General features: G+C 41.8%; 1 protein-coding gene across 5 annotated transcripts in view; it reads left to right on the top strand.

Moving 5' to 3' along the window:
* The window catches only part of CTNNA3 (catenin alpha 3), an 889,777-nt gene that overhangs the window by 444,009 nt on the left and 432,582 nt on the right, over positions 1-13,186 (top strand). The window lies entirely within an intron of this gene.

Raw genomic sequence — 13,186 nt, 5'->3', positions numbered from 1 at the left:
TCTCCTCTTCCGTTACTTCTAATTGATGCATCCCCAATTTATAACTAAAATTCTTGTTATTAATCCCTAAATGCATAACCTTACACTTCTCACTATTAAATTTCATCCTATTACTATTACTCCAGTTTACAAGGTCATCCAGATCCTCCTGTATAATATCCCGATCCTTCTCCGAATTGGCAATACCTCCCAGCTTTGTATCATCTGCAAACTTTATTAGCACACTCCCACTTTTTGTGCCAAGGTCAGTAACAAAAAGATTAAATAAGATTGGTCCCAAAACCGATCCCTGAGGAACTCCACTGGTAACCTCCCTCCAACCTGACAGTTCGCCTTTCAGTAGGACCCGTTGCAGTCTCCCCTTTAACCAATTCCTTATCCACCTTCTGATGTTCATATTGATCCCCATCTTCTCCAATTTAACTAATAATTCCCCATGTGGCACGGTATCAAATGCCTTACTGAAATCTAGGTAAATTAGATCCACTGCATTTCCTTTATCTAAAAAATCTGTTACTTTTTCAAAAAAGGAGATTAGGTTGGTTTGGCACGATCTACCTTTTGTAAAACCATGTTGTATTTTGTCCCATTTACCATTGACTTCAATGTCCTTAACTAATTTCTCCTTCAAAATTTTTTCCAGGACCTTGCATACTACAGATGTCAAACTAACTGGCCTGTAGTTACCTGGATCACTTTTTTTTCCTTTCTTAAAAATAGGAACTATATTAGCAATTCTCCAATCATTCGGTACTATTCCTGAGTTTACAGATTCATTAAAAATTCTTGCTAATGGGTTTGCAATTTCAGGTGCCAATTCCTTTAATATTCTTGGATGAAGATTATCTGGGCCCCCCGATTTAGTCCCATTAAGCTGTTTCAGTTTCGCTTCTACCTCTGATATGGTAATATCTACCTCTATATCCTCCTTCCCATTTGTCATGCTACCATTATCCCCAAGTTCCTCTTTAGCCTTATTAAAGACTGAGGCAAAGTATTTGTTTAGATATTGGGCCATGCCTAGATTATCTTTAACCTCCGCTCCATCCTCCGTGTTAAGCGGCCCCACTTCTTCCTTCTTAGTTTTCTTCTTATTTATATGGCTATAGAAGCTTTTACTATTGGTTTTAATTCCCTTTGCAAGGTCCAACTCTACTCGACTTTTAGCCTCTCTCACTTTATCCCTACATCTTCTGACCTCAATTAGGTAGCTTTCCTTGCTGATCCCTCCCATCTTCCACTCCCTGTATGCTTTCTGCTTCTTCATAATCACCTCTCTAAGATGCTTGCTCATCCAGCTTGGTCTACAACTCCTTCCTATGAATTTTTTCCCCTTTCTTGGGATACAGGCTTCCGATAGCTTCTGCAGTTTTGATTTAAAGTAATCCCAGGCCTCAACTACCTTTAGATCCATAAGTTCTTCAGTCCAATCCACTTCCCTAACTAATTGCCTTAATTTTTGAAAGTCAGCCCTTTTGAAATCAAAAACTCTAGTTGCAGATTTATTTTTGTTAATCCTTCCATTTAGTTTGAACTGAATTAGCTCATGATCACTTGAGCCAAGATTGTCCCCTACAACCATTTCTTCTATGAGGTCCTCGCTACTCACCAAAATTAAATCTAAAATGGCATCCCCTCTAGTCGGTTCAGCAACTACTTGATGAAGGAATCCATCAGCTATCGCATCTAGGAAAATCTGAGCCCTATTATTATTACTAGCACTGGTCCTCCAGTCTATATCTGGGAAGTTAAAGTCTCCCATGATCACGCAGTTTCCATTAGTATTTACTTGATTAAAGACATTAAAAAGGGCTCTATCCATATCCAAATTAGATCCCGGAGGTCTATAGCACACCCCAAGCACTATCATAGGAGAGGCTTTACTAGTTTTCTTCCCCAATGTAATTTTTGCCCAGACAGACTCTGTCTTATCCATTGCATCGCTTCTTATTTCTTTACATTCTAACTCATCGTTGATATACAATGCTACTCCACCCCCTTTACCTTTGTTTCTGTCTTTCCTAAACAGCACATACCCTTCAATACCTGTAGTCCAGTCATGACTACTATTCCACCATGTTTCTGTTATCCCTATAATATCTGGTTTTACTTCCTGCACCAGTAGCTCTAGTTCCTCCATTTTGTTACCTAGACTCCTCGCATTGGTGTACAAACATCTTAATTTTTGCTGTTTGGCCTCGCTCACATTTTGTACCCTATTAGGCACAGTCATTCTACAGCCAGTATAACTTATTAGACTAGTATCCACACCGCCCTCGCTCCTTATATACATTCTCCTACCCATAGCTGTATCCTTTCTTACTTCATCTTCTTCCCTCTCAATGCTAAAATCTGGCGTGGAGATTTTCTGGACATCTCCCATCCATCTCCCCCCAGTTCCTAGTTTAAACCTCTCTTTATCAGTTGTGCCAGCCTCGATCCTAGAAGTCTATTTCCTTCCCTACTCAGATGAAGTCCATCCCGAGAGAACTGTCCTCTGTCTGTGAATGCCTCCCAGTGGCCATACATCCCAAAGCCTTCCTTATAGCACCACTGCCTAAGCCATCTGTTGACAGTCATAATCTTGTCAGACCTTTGTTGCCCTTCTCTAGGAACAGGAAGGATCCCGCTAAAGATCACCTGAGCCTCAATTTCCTTAAGCGTCTTCCCCAGCCTAGCATAGTCTCCCTTGATACTTTCCAGCGAGAATCTGGCTGTATCATTTGTTCCCACATGAAGGATAATTAGGGGATTCTTTCCCGCTCCCTTGAGGATCCTTTTCTAGGATATATATAGGATATATAATTGTGGGGGGGAACTGCAAAGGCTCAGCTCCTTTATCCAAAGTGGTGTAGTTATAAGCCCAAGTCAAAATACTCTGTGTATTAAAATTAATACCAGAGGCAGAATTGGAACAAATATAAGAAATAAATAAACACAAATGGAACACTGTAAGATCTGTGTTCTAGAAGCTGAGAAAATTAAGGGAAAGTTGGCTGTAATAAAGACACTGTATCATAGTGAAGTGTAACACACTTGTTATATCCCTTTTGCTGAAACAATTAAAAAAATCTTTAAAACACTTCCAACTTTGCAAGCAGACCCCACAAATATTTCCCATTGTAAGTAACACACATTAGGCCAAATTCATCGCTGACATACCACCCAGTGCAGTCTCATCAGTTGTATGTTACTGCTGAATTAGGCCCTGTGCTTTCCAGCAGACACTCTGAACAAGCTGAAGTGCCATATTTATATCTTATTTAAGTATTTCTGGGAATCCATCACCTTTCCCTGGAACCATCCTCTCTTGCACACCCATGCAAGAGCCAGTCACAATCTGGCCCAAAGACTTCTTTGTAATCACCAGATATTTGTGTTAGTACTTTAAGCAAAATATGTATTGTATCATGGGTATGCCTTGCATATGATATGAAATGCTATTTAGGTATTAACAAAGGCTGGGGTAGCCATAAACATTTCAGAACTGCAAACATTTGCTGTACAAACTGGATATTAAATATTTTAGTACATCATGTTTATCAAACATAAATGCTCAAGAGGATGGTCTATTTATCTCTATTATTAGTGCACATAGGGGAAAATCTGTTCCCCAGAGCTCTGTGTGAGTAGCTAAACCAGGGACATTTGCAGGAGAAAATGAATAATTCCTGGTAGGTCACAGAGCAGCACTGGAGGCTCTCTGTGGCCACCACTGCAGCCCTGATGCAACAGTAGCCTATATAGCATCTACAGGCACCTCCTCAGGAAAGAAGGACAGGATGATTTTCTGGCCCCATCCCCAGCCCACACATGCCCTGCCCTCTTTTTCTGGTACGCAGGGAGCCACAATGGAGTTGAACTCCAATCTACATAGAGTATGCATACTCCCTGCTTAGCTCCCAACTCCTGCCTTCCCCATACAGTAAAACTGCACCAGCTTTAAAACAGACAACACAGGGCTAAAAGAAAGTTTTGTCTGCTGGGGTACTGCGTGGTAGTTAGTAATAGGACTGATAGGACTTTTCACCTCTGCGTCACTGGTTCAGATCTTGTTTGGGTCATCAAGTTGATAGTGATCAAGTTGATAGTGAATTGTTGATCACAGTCAGGACTATGCAAAAAGATTAGAAGAGAACCCTGAATATACCATAAATCTTGGATAGGTTTGGAGTTTTAGAAGCTCAATGAACATCAGTCTAGATCCACAAGAGTTCAGTGGACCATCTGTTTGCTCCCCGACTCCAGCTGAACTCTTTCTCCCAGGCCTTAGAGATCCCTTCCATTCTAGCATTCTCTTTCAGTTTCCCTATGACCTGACCTTCACTATCTCTTGGGCCTGGAATCTCCTCTGTAAGTATTTCAGGTGCCTTTCCATCCCTTGATATTCTCTCCATCTTGTATGTTTGGTGGGGTGTATTTACTCCTATATTGTCCAAGCAGCATGATCCTCAGACATTGCTGCTGATAATGTATGGAGCAGCAACCCTGAAAAGCTACAAATAAAGACAAATACCCTCGTAAAGACAGTAGGCCAAGAAGGCTCGAAATTAATTATGCCAAAACAAGCACTCTTGAAACAGGGATGGATTAATCTTTTGTGGGCCCGGCACCAAACAGATTTGTGGGCTGCCATGGAGGCAATGGAGCATGGCGCAGGGAGGTCAGTCCCCGGAGCAAGGGGCCAGCCAGAGGCAACGGGGCATGGTATGGCAGGGGCAGCCCTGCTAGGCCCAATGCGAGGACACAATTTACATAACGGTAGTTGCCAGACGTACAGTGGCCTACCCGGCCCTGGGCTGTCAGCATGCCCCTCCCCTTGGGGGGTGGACATATGCCACACCACACAGCCCCCACCCCCCCGCCAACACTCCCTGACTACCTATGGCCAGAGCCACCCTCAGACCCACCCACAAATGCACAGCGCCCTGCACAACACCACCCCTATCCACAGCCCCACCACAACTGCCCAGCATGACACACAGAATCCCCACTCCCTTGTGCCCCAACACACATAGATCCTCCCCGCCCCTTCACAGCCCAGCACCCTCCCATACTCACCACAGACTCACTCCCCCAAGCCCTGCCTCCCGGTTGCACTCACCGGCCCTGCTGGGAAGCGACTGTGTCTGCCAGGCTGAGCCGTCAGTGCAGCCAGGGCTGGTCCTAGGGCCAGGAATTGCTCTGTCCTCTTGGGAGTGGCATGATCAGCCAGGTCAGGATCTGCCCCGGCCGGGGTCCCTCAAGACGCACTTGCCTGGAGGGGCCCAGCCAAGCCCTCCACACTGTCTCTCTCCCCCCCCCCCGCCTGTTCCAGGCAGCTCAGCTCCGGGGAGACAGGCGGTGCCCCACAGGTGGTAGGAAGCAGAGGCTTCCCAGAGCCGGAGGTGCACTAGGGTCTGGCCAGGGGGCAGAGAGGAGCAGGGGGTGTAGCCAGCGGGCAGAGAGGAGCCCTCGGCCAGCTGGCGGGCAGGCCGAGAGGAGCAAGTGGTGGGCGTGGGGATTCAGCAGGGTCTTGGGGCGCACTGCAAGCAGAACAGGCCAGAGCCCCTTCTGAGCATGGACCCAGCTTCATGGAGCCACTGGAGCCATTGTAAACCCGACACTGCCTTAAAACCCAGATGCCAAGCAGTAACATCATATTAGAAGGCAAAAACATCAAGAAAGTAGCACAATTCATTTACCTGAACAGCACCATACTAGCCAAGAAGTGACATTAAAGATAGGAAAGGTATCCACAGCATTCACTAAACTCAGCAGCACATGGAAATCAAAGAACCAAAACAAAATAGAGAATTTTTGGCTCAAATGTGTAACATATGGCTGTGAAAACTGGAGATGAACTAAAATATGAGATCGTAAAGTAGATGAAAATAAGTGCCCATGAAAGATTCTGGGCATTGGCTGATGAGACTTTATTATCCATGAAGAGATCTGAAAAATTAACCAGTAGATCATCTCCACTAGAATTAGAATTAGAAGAAAGTGGAGGATACATTTGGGGCATGTAAGCCAGATGCTAACACTCAGACTCCCAAATGAGCTCTGTCACATGTCACAACCCCTCAAACCCAACAGGTGTGGGGAAACAAGGATGCCCAAGAGAAACCTTAAGAAGAACCCTTAGCAAGAGGGCAGAACAGTCTATCTCAACACCATGGAGCAAATGGAAGAGCAGCTAATGACAGAGGGGGATGGAAGAGACTAGTTTCTGTCCTGTGTGCCAGCACTGGTGCTTGAAGGGTGTAATAATAATAATAATAATGAATCTCTGCAAGTTATTTTGGTGAGCAAACCCCTTGGCCTCAAGCAGTGAGCCTTTCTGTGCCACAGTTATACTGTTCTGACTTTTCAGTTTGATAATCACCATAAAGTATGCAAAAAGCCAGTGGCTGTATCCTTGAAACCACATTAATGCACCCAGGGAGTATGAAAGGGTTGGTCTGATCCGTATCCTAGCTAGGTTTCATGACTCCCTGAGAGCAAAACTGAAAATGTGTGGGTTGGGTTCCCTCCCTGTCATGCTTTTCGGGAGTTGGACAGAAGGTAGCTGAGGTTTACCCATGATTCAGCAAGTCAGACCCATTGAACTATAAAACAGATTCTTCACCCCTGAGGGGGGAAGGGAATGGTTTTGAAAATAAGAAGTGGCTGTGTGATCAGAAAGCCACTGAAGTTCAGAGATAGTAATTACTGACATACTCAATAAAATATGCTGCGTTGGTCCCAGGGTATAAGAGAGACAAAGTGGGTGAGGTAATATCTTTTATTGGTCCAACTTCTGTTGGGGGGAAATACAAGCTTTTGAGCTTCCACACAACTCATTTTAGAGTTTCTAAGAGTTCCACGGGAGCTTGAAAGCTTGTTTCTCTCACCAACAGAAGTTGGACCAACAAAATATATTACTTCACCCACCTTGTCTCTCATATGTATCCAATATGGCAGAATCATTCTCCCATCTTTTGGGGGATTCAGGTTGTCTACCTGAGTCTCCATCCTAGATCTTTCAGTTTGTCTGTTTTATTAACTGTCTGTATTTAATCTGTAATTGGTATTTTTTGTTTGTTTCCATTTTTAAAGCACCATGAAACCGTTAAAAGAAAAGGAGTACTTGTGGCACCTTAGAGACTAACAAATTTATTAGAGCATAATAAACCGTTGTGACTGATGTCATTGGATGTTGACTCATGATGTATAATGAAGTATTATCGTTTTCAAATACTAACTAGAGGCAGAACATGCTAGCGCTATCTGCAGTAACTTCTCATGTTATCAGCTAAGGTTTACCTTGCTATATCTTGTTAGACAATCATGAGTATCTCTTTTTTCAGCATAGGCTGGATGGTTTTCTGTGTTTGTGAGCTTATTTTCCTGTTTGTAATGTTCAGCTCACAGCTGAAATACTCTGTCTTTAACTTAGAACCAGACTCCTCACATTTATTTTATTCTTGCCTGTGTAATGTGAAGTGGTCTTACAGTTATGTAGCAAGAGACTGCCCTTTTTGTGTCAGGTGGTTTCACATTTGTAAAGAGAGAGCTCCTACTTAGGAAATTTTATTCCTTTGAGGTTGTTTGAACTTTTTTTTGGTTGGATAGTACATTTACTGCCTTTCATTTCACTTGTTTATATGGAGGGTGACTTTGTATTGTTCAGTAGTTGTGTGCACTGAGAATTTCAAAGCATTTGTTTTCCATTCACTTCTGTTCACCTATTCAACTCCCATTTGTAGGTTTCTTAACTTTTATACCCCTGTTTCTAATGCTGTACTACTAATGTTGTTGTCTCACTGTCAAACGCACTCTAACTGCCTTCCCACAATAATGTACAGAGGCCAACAGCTCCTCAATAGATACTAATGATTAAACTGAAAATATCAAATATGATAAAATGGATTGGCAAAACTCATGTTCTGGAGATTCAGAAAGCATCTAAGAGCGATTAGTAATTTTGATTGCTTCAGTTTTTGGGTGCGCAATTTGGGATGTAAGAATGGCCCTATTGAGTCAGACTAATGGTCCATCTAGCCCAGTGCTCTGTCTTCTGACGGTGCTCAGTGCCGGGTGTTTCAGAGGGAATGAACAGAACAGGACAATTATTGAGTGATCCATCCCCTGTCAAGACCCTAAAGGGTTTTGATTTTTTAAAGGGGATGCTCAGCACTTTCTGAAAATCATAATGTTGGGCACTCAAAAATTGAGGCACCTAAAATCCCTAGTCACTTTTGAAAATGCTTATTCAACCCTTGATGGCTTGAAAGTGAAGGCTTCATTGTGGAGAAATTGTACAGTTGAATATCATCAACATGCTGTATCAATGTCATGAGGCCTATGAGTTGTAATTATTTTTCCAAGTAGTCTCTTTTGAGGTTAAGGAGGAGAGGAGAGAATACATGAGCCTTGTTGAAGACCAGGAATTATGGGATGGGGTGATGAGGAACAACTGTCCACTAGAAGCCTCTGGGCTCTGTTTCATAGAAATTATTAGATCCAATATAGCACTGCCCTGTTGATTCCTGCAAGATCTATCCAGGTCACCCGTGTCATAAATTCAACAGCAACAAAAGTGACAGAGAGGTCTAGAAGAATTATCAAAAATATTAGTAGGGTTGTTTCTGTGCTGTGTCCCAGTCGGAATCTTCTTCTTATTATGTGTTGATGTAAAGAGCTGTACAAAGGAAGTCATTAAACTACAGGAAGCTTTTTATTGAGCATACAAAACTCAGCAACAGTTGTGCACATTCTTGAGCACCAACCACTGCCACCTTATTATCTATTACCTAATTATTTACATATATACGGACACCGGTATTTTACAGAGCACTCTTTTAACATCTCTCTTCCTATAAGGGAAACTGAACAATTTCGATTAGCTGCATAGTCTTTGAAATGCCTAGGCAACTTTACTGCTCTTCCACTTTGTGTAATTTTATTTTAAGTCCTTTCCTTCTCTTGCTGTTTGCACTCGGGAGGTTTCTGTGCTGCTAGAGTGCTGAGTACAACTGGTGAGAAATTTCTCATCGGAATAGTTTTCCAGTGAGAAATGCCCATATGCAAAATAAAAATTTTCCACAGGAAATTTTTTACAGTTTGCTGAAAATTTTTGATTTTCCATTGGGAAAATCGCAATGACAGCTTCCTGACTGCCTACCTAGAAAGGAGAAAGTGAAATTGACAAACCTTTTTTCTAGGAGAGCCACCAAGGCTGAGCACTCTGTCTCTCTGCTTTCTTGGCTCTCAGCCTTCCAGGGAGGCAAAGAATCCTGGCACTCAGTCTTCCCACCTTGTCCCCCACAGATATGGGCCTATCAAGCTTTCTAGCATGTAATACAAGTTAAATAACAAGTGAATGTTTTCTCTAAGCACTTGCATAAAGATAACCCAAACATTATCCTATGATATACTTTTTAAAATAGAATTATGTGGAAATATTATTACAATGATGTTGATATAAAAACATCTCAAAGTAGGGTGACCAGACAGCAAGTGTGAAAAACTGGGACGGGGGTGGGGGGTAATAGGCAACTATATAAGAATAAGCCCCAAATACCAGGACTGTCCCTATAAAATCGGGACATCTGGTCTCAAAGTATCTCAAAGTAATCCTAGCATTTATAGTGTGGCTTTTGATAACTGAATTGTTAATGTATTTGGTATTTTGTGTAAGAAGTGCTTTTCAAAAGATCTTAAAATAGCAAGCTTGTCTGCCAGGTCCCAAGTATCTAGCCTTCATCCTCTCCTGACCTAATAATTGCTGCTCCCATTTTACCCAGAACTGAAGGGAACACCACGGGAAAACTAACAACATGGAACAGCTTAACTAAGGAGCAACAAAGGTAGGTGTGAACAGATTGCTCCACAGCTCCATGACCTCCACTCTTGTTGTTACGTATTGTCCTTACTACTACTGTTTCCAGAAATGCCCACAAAGTGTTGGGTCCTGTTCAGACATATAAGAACCAGTCCCTGCCCTCAAAAGTTTACAATTTAAGATTAGCAAATAAAGCATATAGGAACAACATAGTAAAGTGCCAGGATGATGGATGGTCATATTTTGATAACAGTGCTGCTTTTAATTAGTTATATAAAGTATCCTCATTTACCCTTCAACCTTGATAATATTTACTGGTAATTCATATAGATGTCATGATAGAATTGGATTTTCAGGAGAGATTGGAATACAGAGAGGATACTGGCCTTGCAGACCAGATCTAAAAGATAGTTTAACCAGAAGTGGTAATTTTATTTACTCCCCAGTGCAAGCTTCCTGCTGCATTCCCTACTTGCCTCAACTTCTATTTGCTGACTACTTGGTTCCTTCCCTTCACTCTAGTCTCATGTTGCTGCAATTACTTGTGTACTTTACAAATTCTGGGTTAGAAGTGCTTTTATAATGTTCATTTGGCTGCAATTTTATCATTTCTACTGATAAATTATTTAACAATCCCCTATCAGGTAGAAATAGAAAGAAGTATATTTGCATACACCTATAATGTACTATTGTCAATACAAACATAACACACTTCCACATAATACATTTGTATAGCCCAGATAAACAATCTCTGAAGCACTCAAAAAGCTCCTAGCGCTGTCTCTCTTCTGTAAAGGATGAGAAAGAAGATAAAGTATTTTAAAGTCTTGTTTATGCTGCTGAATCCATGAGTATGGCTCTCCAAGTTGATGTGATACCTTGGTTCTAATTTACAGTTGGGCCTTTACTTCATAAATCACTCTCACTCCATATATTAGTCAGGAAGAGCCTTCTCTGCAGCTTTACCCACCACAATCTCTTCCTGAAGAGATCGAATTTTGGCACCAATCCAGAAAATGCTTGTGCAAGTGAGTTAAATGGGATTACTTAGGTAGGTAAAGTTACTTGTGATTCTGTGTGTTCGTAAAATTAAGGGCCCATTGGTATTTAATGTAGTTATAATCTGAAGTTATTCTTATTTATTATGTGAATTGTGATTGCACCTAGAAGCCCCAGTCATGGGCCAAACACACAACCTAGCTCTCTTCTTATCCCAACAGTCCATGTATGCATTTGTAGTAGCTTTCTGTCTCTCTGTCAGTGAGCTAGACACCTCTGGCTTTTTGTCTCTGGGATAACTTCTCTTGTCCTTCCTTCTTTGTTTTGAAAATAGATATAAATATTTTACATTTCCACCTACTAATATATGAACTGCCATACCTTTCCATAGTTTTAAAATGCTTCAATCTAACAATAACATTGCAAAATTTAGTAACATTAGCTGTTCTCCCAGTACATATAGCTGAACCATCTATCTTAAGAGGAGAAAGGTATAGTTTAAATGCAGTCAGTGTATAAAGCTAATGGAGTTTCTGGATTTCTCTCACCGATTCCAAACAGGCTACATGGATTTTTGTAATTGTAGCTATAGCAAAATTCTGCTCTGTGTGTGTCAGGGTCAGCCTACAACATTTTGGCACCTGAGGCAGGGAGCTCAAATGATGGCCTCATACCTCCTTGCTTGGGCCAAAACATTGAAAGGTCTCAATTCTACCTTCTTCATGTTCTACTCCTCTCAAGGTACTCCTCTGCTGCCTACCCCAATAAAGGAGAACTAACAACTTAAAATGCCTTGTTCAAAAATTTTCAGTAACACTTAACTTTCAAACGCCTGAACAGCAAATGTAACTTTTCTTGTCCGCATAGTAAACACTGGCATTTTTATCTGTTTGAATAATCAAAGGTGCTTTCCTTGCCTTCTTGGCTGCAAAGATTTGAACGGCTTCCTGAAGATCCACAGTCTGGACCAGCTCCTGCTCTAGTGAGATGGTTGCAAGCCGACCCAGCCTCTCTTGTGCCGTTGTGGAGCGTAGATGTGTGTTTATTAACTTCAGCTTGGAGAAGCTGCATTCTCCACTGGCAACTGTTACAGGAAGTGGTAGAAGTATGCGCAGAACAACAAAAGCATTTGGAAAGAGGGTGGTCATCTTATTTGTGCACATATATTCCAGAACAGCCTTTGGAGTTGATCCTGCTGAAATGTATCTTGAAAGGGCTTTCAGTTCATCACCTAAATCACTCGCATCAATATTGCGCATGTCATCATGTGTCAACATTGTCTCTAGTGCCCTGCATTGCTGTTATAGGTCTTCTTCAGGTATAGAGAGGAGTTTTGGAATATAATACAACATCCCAAATATACTGCTGTGTTCCTTGAGCTGCATGAAACATTCTTCAACTGACTGGACTGCACAATCTAGCACCTGGTTAAAGAATTCAACTTTGAATTGTTGTTTGGGGTCTTTTATGGGATTATCCCGTGCCTCATAATCAAAAAGTTGTCTTTTTCAGTGACTCTTGTATTCTTGAATGGGTGGGAAAATGGCTTTCATGTGAAGTTCCTCTGCCAACTTCTGTGCACTCTTCAGAATGTTTTGAAATCCCTCATCTGACCAGTAAGACTGTAGGTATGACTTTGCTTTGACCAGTTGTTCCATTGCTCCAGATATATATACCTTGGAGTCTCTTGCTTACAACATTTATTTCAAACAGCATGTCATGCCACAACACTAAGCCACTCAGAAATTTGAAGTTATGTATGTTTCTGGTGATTCCATTTCCCTCTGCAACTGTTCTCCCACAAACAGTTCCTGTCCTAGCATTATCCTCCATAATGGCAACTATGGCATCATCTATCTTCCCAATTTGGTGTTTGATAGGCTTTATTGCCTCCGCTCAACTTTCCCATCGTGTGGCACTCAGTGGTTACAGTGTCAGAGAAGTTCCCAGATGTTGCTTCAAAATTTGCCATTGATGAGTTGATGCAGAGCAAAATACCTAGATTCTTTGAATTACATTAAAAAAATCAGCAGCCTCATTAGAAGCTAATGCTGCATCACTGACCACCAAGTTCAATGAATGAGAACTGCATGGGACCAAAAAAGCTCGAGGGTTTAACTCTCAGATCCGTGTCTGCACTCCTCTGTTCTTTTCTCTCTCATGTTGGCACCATTATTGTAGCCTCGACCTCTCATGTCAGCTATTGCAATTCCCATATCTTCCAGTTTTTTAAGAAGCACATTTGTCATACCAGCACCTGTAGTATCATCTACGTCAATAAATTCTAGAAAATGCTCTCTGATAGTCACCATTGCAGGGACATTTTCACTAGGTTGTTGTTACAAAACACACCATTAAAGTCATTTGTTCCATATAGCT

This window comes from Dermochelys coriacea, chromosome 7 (genome assembly GCF_009764565.3).
Source record: "Dermochelys coriacea isolate rDerCor1 chromosome 7, rDerCor1.pri.v4, whole genome shotgun sequence".
Classification (NCBI taxonomy): domain Eukaryota; kingdom Metazoa; phylum Chordata; order Testudines; family Dermochelyidae; genus Dermochelys; species Dermochelys coriacea.
Note: the sequence above shows the minus strand (reverse complement) of the source record. Positions and strands in the feature narration are given on the sequence as shown.